Source organism: Pygocentrus nattereri, chromosome 12 (assembly GCF_015220715.1).
Source record: "Pygocentrus nattereri isolate fPygNat1 chromosome 12, fPygNat1.pri, whole genome shotgun sequence".
Lineage (NCBI taxonomy): Eukaryota > Metazoa > Chordata > Actinopteri > Characiformes > Serrasalmidae > Pygocentrus > Pygocentrus nattereri.
This window is the reverse complement of record NC_051222.1, coordinates 41,393,201-41,401,035: the sequence shown is the minus strand read 5'-3', so window position 1 is coordinate 41,401,035 and position 7,835 is coordinate 41,393,201. Positions and strand designations below refer to the sequence as shown.

Genomic DNA, 7,835 nt, shown 5'->3' with positions numbered 1-7,835 from the left:
ACATAATTGGCTTATCAGTGTTGAACACATTCTCTCTGTATTACCATGGCAACACAGCAGGATACGCCTGGCTCATTATTATTTGTTTGTTTGTTGAAGTTGTTTACCTGAGCTGGAGGAAGGTCATCCGTCTAAGGATGTGTGTCAGCATTGTGAGCTGGGTTTTAACAATGACAGAATAATAATCTCCCTCTCTCTCTCTCTCTCTTTGTTTTTCTCTCTCTCTCTCTCTCTCTCTGTCTCTCTCTCTCTCTGTCTCTCTCTCTCTCTCTGTTTTTCTCTGTTTCTCTCTCTCTGTCTCTCTCTGTCTCTCTCTCTCTCTCTGTCTGTATCTCTCTCTCTCTGTTTCTCTCTCTTGCTCTCTCTCTCTCCCTCTCTCCGTCTCTCTCTCTCTCTCTGTCTGTATCTCTCTCTCTCTGTTTCTCTCTCTTGCTCTCTCTCTCTCCCTCTCTGTCTGTCTCTCTCTCTCCCTCTCTCTGTCTCTCTCTCTCTCTCCCTCTCTCTCTCTGTCTCTCTCTCTCTCTCTCCATCTTTCTCTCTCTCTGTCTCTCTCTCTGTCTGTATCTCTCTCTCTCTGTTTCTCTCTCACTCTCTCTCTCTCTGTCTGTCTCTCTCTCTCTCTCTCTCTCTCCCTCTCTCTCTCTCCCTCTCTGTGTTTGTGTATATATATACGTACACATATATGTTGTCAGAATAAAACCTCATATCTCCATTTTTATTGTTTTTCAGTGTTTGATGGAATTGTAAAATACCTGTTCTTCTTTACATTCTATGTGAATTTTTTGATGAATGGACCAAAAGAAACGGCCCAAAATGACTTGGAAAAGCGTCTGGTTCCATTGACTAACATTAAAAGTCAAGTAGGTTTTTTCCTTCTCCTGTAAAATTACCCTTCTGGAGAAACAAGGTGTTTTTCCCACAACAACGATACACACACACACACACACACACATATGTATACAGGGAGATTCAGAGTTAGCTACATAGTTAGCCCATTTTAGCCCCTGTCATTTTATTTATATACTCAGCTGCATTTATTTTGCATATACAGTCACAGAGTTACGTTAGTCTTCAGCTTCAGTTTATTTATGTTATACATACAGTCACAGAGTTACGTTAGTCTTCAGCTTCAGCTTATTCATGGTAAACATACAGTCACAGAGTTACGTTAGTCTTCAGCTTCAGCTTATTCATGTTATACATACAGTCACAGAGTTACTTTAGTCTTCAGCTTCAGCTTATTCATGTTATACATACAGTCACAGAGTTACTTTAGTCTTCAGCTTCAGCTTATTCATGTTATACATAGTCACAGAGTTACGTTAGTCTTCAGCTTCAGCTTATTCATGGTAAACATACAGTCACAGAGTTACGTTAGTCTTCAGCTTCAGCTTATTCATGTTATACATACAGTCACAGAGTTACTTTAGTCTTCAGCTTCAGCTTATTCATGTTATACATACAGTCACAGAGTTACGTTAGTCTTCAGCTTCAGCTTATTCATGGTAAACATACAGTCACAGAGTTACGTTAGTCTTCAGCTTCAGCTTATTCATGTTATACATACAGTCACAGAGTTACTTTAGTCTTCAGCTTCAGCTTATTCATGTTATACATAGTCACAGAGTTACTTTAGTCTTCAGCTTCAGCTTATTCATGTTATACATACAGTCACAGAGTTACGTTAGTCTTCAGCTTCAGCTTATTCATGTTATACATACAGTCACAGAGTTACTTTAGTCTTCAGCTTCAGCTTATTCATGTTATACATACAGTCACAGAGTTACGTTAGTCTTCAGCTTCAGTTTATTCATGTTATACATAGTCACAGAGTTACGTTAGTCTTCAGCTTCAGTTTATTTATGTTATACATACAGTCACAGAGTTACGTTAGTCTTCAGCTTCAGCTTATTCATGGTAAACATACAGTCACAGAGTTACTTTAGTCTTCAGCTTCAGCTTATTCATGTTATACATACAGTCACAGAGTTACGTTAGTCTTCAGCTTCAGCTTATTCATGTTATACATACAGTCACAGAGTTACGTTAGTCTTCAGCTTCAGCTTATTCATGTTATACATACAGTCACAGAGTTACTTTAGTCTTCAGCTTCAGCTTATTCATGTTATACATACAGTCACAGAGTTACGCTAGTCTTCAGCTTCAGCTTATTCATGTTATACATACAGTCACAGAGTTACTTTAGTCTTCAGCTTCAGCTTATTCATGTTATACATACAGTCAGAGTTACGTTAGTCTTCAGCTTCAGCTTATTTATGTTATACATACAGTCACAGAGTTACGTTAGTCTTCAGCTTCAGTTTATTCATGTTATACATACAGTCACAGAGTTACGTTAGTCTTCAGCTTCAGTTTATTTATGTTATACATACAGTCACAGAGTTACATTAGTCTTCAGCTTCAGCTTATTTATGTTATACATACAGTCACAGAGTTACGTTAGTCTTCAGCTTCAGCTTATTCATGTTATACATACAGTCACAGAGTTACGTTAGTCTTCAGCTTCAGCTTATTTATGTTATACATACAGTCACAGAGTTACGTTAGTCTTCAGCTTCAGCTTATTCATGTTATACATACAGTCACAGAGTTACTTTAGTCTTCAGCTTCAGCTTATTCATGTTATACATACAGTCAGAGTTACGTTAGTCTTCACCTTCAGCTTATTTATGTTATACATACAGTCACAAAGTTACTTTAGTCTTCAGCTTCAGCTTATTTATGTTATACATACAGTCACAGAGTTACGTTAGTCTTCAGCTTCAGCTTATTCATGTTATACATACAGTCACAGAGTTACTTTAGTCTTCAGCTTCAGTTTATTTATGTTATACATACAGTCACAGAGTTATTTTAGTCTTCAGCTTCAGCTTATTCATGTTATACATACAGTCACAGAGTTATGATAGTCTTCAGCTTCAGCTTATTCATGTTATACATACAGTCACAGAGTTACTTTAGTCTTCAGCTTCAGCTTCTTCATGTTATACATACAGTCACAGAGTTACATTAGTCTTCAGCTTCAGCTTATTCATGTTATACATACAGTCACAGAGTTACGTTAGTCTTCAGCTTCAGCTTATTCATGTTATACATACAGTCTCAGAGTTACGTTAGTCTTCAGCTTCAGCTTATTCATGTTATACATACAGTCACAAACAGTGAGCTTTGGCCACATTCAGCCTGTATTGACTTAATTAGTTGCCAAATCAGATCTGATTCCTTAGTCGAGGTCACATTAGTCAGAGTTATATTAAAGTTTATTCATGTGATAAAATGATGATGATGATGATGATGATGATGAGGATGTATTGTTGTTTATTGTTCCTGTTATGTAAGTAAACGAAATCCAACGAGTGACGAACTTCAGCCCCAAAGATCTGCACACTCGATTTCCTTGGTGCAGCGAGTCATTATGGGTGATGTAGTCCCTGCGGGCCTTCTGTTTGTGGAGGAGGAGGGTGGGTGAGGGGACCCACCCGTGCCCCGCCCTGCCGAAGGAAAAAAAGAGAGCACGAGAAAAACAAGCAGCCATTTTTTATCCCAGCTCCATCCTGGCAGGATCAGAAACCGGTGAAACCAGATCCGAGATCGGCGTACGTTAGCGGGCGAGTTCTGCGGCTAATCCGCTGACGGAGCCGGACGTTATAAGAGTATGGAGTGTGGAACGCTTCGCCTACAGCCGCCTGCCAGACTCGGTTCCACGCCAGCGATGCTGCAGACGGCCTTTGTCTGCCTGTCCGTGTGTGTGCGGGTCAGCGTGGTCGGCGTTGGCGTCTGCGGCCAGGAGACAGAAAGGAAGGTCAAACCGAACGACACCAAACCAAATCCTGTTAACGGCGGCAGCTCCAGCAGGGGACACGGTGCCAGCGGCGCTGCCGCAGGCCGGCTAGCCACCTCTAACAAGCGCCGCGTTCGTAAGAAAAGGAAAGAAAGGAAATAAAGGGCGAGCGGAGAGATGAGAGGAAGCGGGAAGGACCGCCGGAGGTCACTTCACCGCTCTTCAAAGATGGCCGACCACGTTTGGCGCAAAGCTGGCGCTGGAGTTGATCCGGTTGAGGGCGAGAGCGCCGGCGCCGTCCGGTAGGTAACTCCTGAGCGTGAATGCAAAACTCCAGCTTTTAAAATTCAAATATTTTCCTTTCTCTGGCGAGTCTTTTCTCCCAGCGTGAGCGGGGCTGAGAGGGCTGAGAGGGCCTCATTGTGCGAGCCGCTCAAAGCCACCACATCAATTGCTTTGACTGGCGGGGCTAAAAGAGACGTATCAAAGACGCTAACGCGCTGGAGTGTGAGTGTGTGAGTGTGTGTGTGTGTGTGTGTGTGTGTGTGTGTGTGTGGACGCTAATGTGCTAATGTGCGTATTTGTCCAAAGCAAAGATGCTAGCACGCTAGCACGTGTGCATACCAGAGACATTAGCACGCTAATGTGTGCGCGCATCAGAGACGCCGCTCAGACATCCGGAGCCGACCGCGAAGGCGCTCTGGTGGACCAAGGCAGCGCCGGCGTTTCTCTGAGCGCAGAAATACGCAAAACGCCGCCTGAATAACAGCAGGGGGTCAAATCCCATAATGCACTGCAACTAATCCAATCAGGGAGTTTAAATGCAGCTGCGACGCTCATTCAGCTGCGCGTCTCTGCGGCGCGTGTTCAGAGCGCTGAGCCGAAAACGGCTTTGGATGAAAAGCTGAAAACGTGAAGAAAAGAAATCATTTTTTTTATTGTGAGCACCAGAAAAACGTTCCTAACATCAGGCTTTACGAACAGCTGGCCCCCATAGAGAGGGGGAAGCAGCCTGTCTTTAACTCAGCAGGAGGAGCTCAGCTCCGGCGCTCGGAGGGGCTTCCGTCTTTAGTGTGAGGTGGGATGGAAGAAGCTCCATTGTGTGAGAATTTTCAGTAAAGATGAAGAAGAGCTGTGAAAACGTTTCAGCCGAGTTCGCATGGGGCGCCTTATCGTTACACATAGACACATATGGATAATGTATGTGGAACATAATATCATTACACACACACACACACACACACACACATATATATATATATATATATGAATGATCTATTATATTAGAAAATGACTGTTGTCCTTTATGTTATATGTAAGTTTTAGAATGAATGGACTAAAGGAAACGGCCCAAAATCAATTGGGAAAAATTCCGTTTCCATTGACTTCCATTAAAAGTAGAGCATGTTTTTACCTTCTCCTGTAAAATTACCATTTTGGAGATACGACAACAGAGATATGCGCAATATATGTGGAATATAATATTGTCACATACACACTGTGTGTGTATATATATATATATATATATATATATATATATATACACACACACACAGACACACTCACACAATACTTATGACACATATATGTCATAAGTATTGGGACACCTACACGTCACTCCTACAAGAGCTTTTATGAATCCCATTCTAAACCCATGGGCATTAATATGGAGCTGGTCCCCCTTTGCAGCTACAACAGCTTCCACTCTTCTGGGAAGCTTATACAAGATGTATAGGGAATTTCTGCCCATTCATCCAGAAGAGCGTTTGTGAGGTCAGGACTCTGTGAGCGCCAGTTGTTGTGTCTCCTGGGGGTCAGACGAGGAGTTTCTGGTGAATGACTATTCACGGATTTGACAGTTTATCCAATGCTCAGCACTTTCATCCAGCCGTCAGAATCCCACACTGACTAGCTCAGCTCCCAGAAGACTCTCTACCCTACCAATGAACAAAGTCCAGCAGGTCAGACAAAAGGGGCAGGCCAACCTCCGATTATTTCATAAAACAAAAAAAAAACATAAAATGTACTAAAGTACCTTTACTGAACCCTCGTGTAGGCCAGCAAATCACAGCTAACTAAACTGGTCACTCAACCGGTGGGCAGCCAGGGGAGCGGAATAATACTAGCCTGAATCAAAAAGACCGCCCCTCATTGACTAATGCCAAAGACCTTTTATAGCCGGCACCAACAGGAACCACCAATCATATCCTGGGAAAAGCGGGATGTCAGTCTTGCAGTCTTCCCCAAACTGTTCGCCAAACCCAGACTCGTCCATCAGACTGACAGATGGAGAAGCTGATTGGTCACTCCACAGAATATGGTTCCACTGCTCCAGAGTCCAGTGGCGGCACTTTACGCCACTGCATGTGACTCTTGGCATTGAGCTTGGTTATGTAATACAGGGTGATTAAAAAAGATTCGTCTGATTTCTGATTACTGATTTCTCTTGTAAATCATTACAGATCAGTGCTGTGAACTGTAAACTCAGTCTGAACCTCCTCCAGCTGTACGGACGACATCAACTCCACAGTCAAACTCATCCCAGACTGGACTGAGCGTGTCGGGCGTCGCTGCTCTCACGGCTCTTTCAGTGGGATTTCGGAGATCATCCAGTGCTGTGGATCCAGCGCCGAACGCTCTGAGCTGCTGGAGCTTCACTGCTGATGAAAATCCCGCTGCTCAGTTCTGATGGATTCACTCTTATTGACGTGGAGAACGCAGAACGTTCTGCTCAGGGGTCTCAGCTCCTCTCAGACTGAAGGAGCCAGTCAGAAGCTCTATGACCTGATTGATTCCTCGACGCCTCACGGCGCTTTGAAAGTGGACGAATCTTTTTGAATCACCCTGTATGATGATCATGGACCACACCATTATTATATATACATACATATTGCCACTGTCCAATGAAAAACAAGTGTCTTCCAAAATATTGATTTTACAAGAAAGACCAAAAACAATCTTTCAATGTAAGTCAATGGAAAGAGATTTTGTTCCAATGATTTTGGTGCATTTTTATTGGTCCATGCAGGCTGGCATCTTCAAATGATGTAGAAAAACAAAACTGGACATGGTTGTCACGCCTACTGGCCGTTCCTCCATCCAGAGATCAGCTTCTCTGGAGTATTGAGAGGCTGACTCCTCCCAACACACACACCTGCCTGCAATCTATTCATCAGCAACCCTTTATGACCCGGACTCTGTGTCACCATTGAACTGTTTTCACTGTGTTTTGGTCTGTCCTGTTTTTCCTCGACTCTTTGCCTGTTGGTTCTATGATTTGGCTCTAGGGACTTTGTTTATTAAAAGACTCTGCATTTGCATCTAACAACCCTGTCTGAGTGTTATAATGGTTTTCTTTGGACAGCGATGATATATAGACGTACATGTCCATGATATACACTCACAGGCCACTTTATTAGGTACTAATTATTACTAATTATTACTATTAGGTATTAGGTGCTAGAGAAAGGCTGGACCCCCTTTTGCCTTCAGAAGGGCCTTAATTCTGACTTTCAACAAGGTGTTGGAAACGTTCCTCAGAGATTCTGGTTGGTTATTTGAGTTCCTGGTGCCTTTCTATCATCTGGAACCAGTCTGCCCATTCTCCTCTGACCTCTCACATCAACAAGGCATTTTCGTCCACACAACTGACCGCTCACTGGATATTTCCTCTTTTTTGGACCGTTCTCTGTAAACCCTAGAGATGGTTGAGCGTGAAAATCCCAGCAGATCAGCAGTTTCTGAAATACTCAGACCAGCCCGTCTGGCACCAACAACCACGCCATGTTCAAAGCCCCTTAAATCCCCTTTCTTCCCCGTTCTGATGCTCGGCCTGCACTTCAGCAAGTCGTCTTGACCACCTCTACATGCCTAAATGCAGTGAGCTGCGGCCGTGTGATTGGCTGATCAGCAACTGAACAGACCTAATAAAGTGGCCGGTGAGTGTAGATGGAATGTACTATTATTACATATAGATATGTGTACATATAACACACAACACGTCTCATATAAACATACATGAGTTTCCAAAAAC

The 7,835-nt window shown here is 43.1% G+C and overlaps 1 protein-coding gene across 2 annotated transcripts in view; it reads left to right on the top strand.

The window, feature by feature from the left end:
• The first annotated feature begins 3,978 nt into the window (after positions 1–3,978).
• LOC108414501 (axin-1-like) overlaps positions 3,979–7,835 on the top strand; it is a 23,700-nt gene continuing 19,843 nt past the window's right edge. For both annotated transcript variants that reach the window (XM_037543407.1, XM_037543404.1), the window contains exon 1: positions 3,979–4,104. The gene's annotated coding sequence lies outside the window, so the exon portion shown is untranslated. The remainder of the gene's footprint in view (positions 4,105–7,835) is intronic.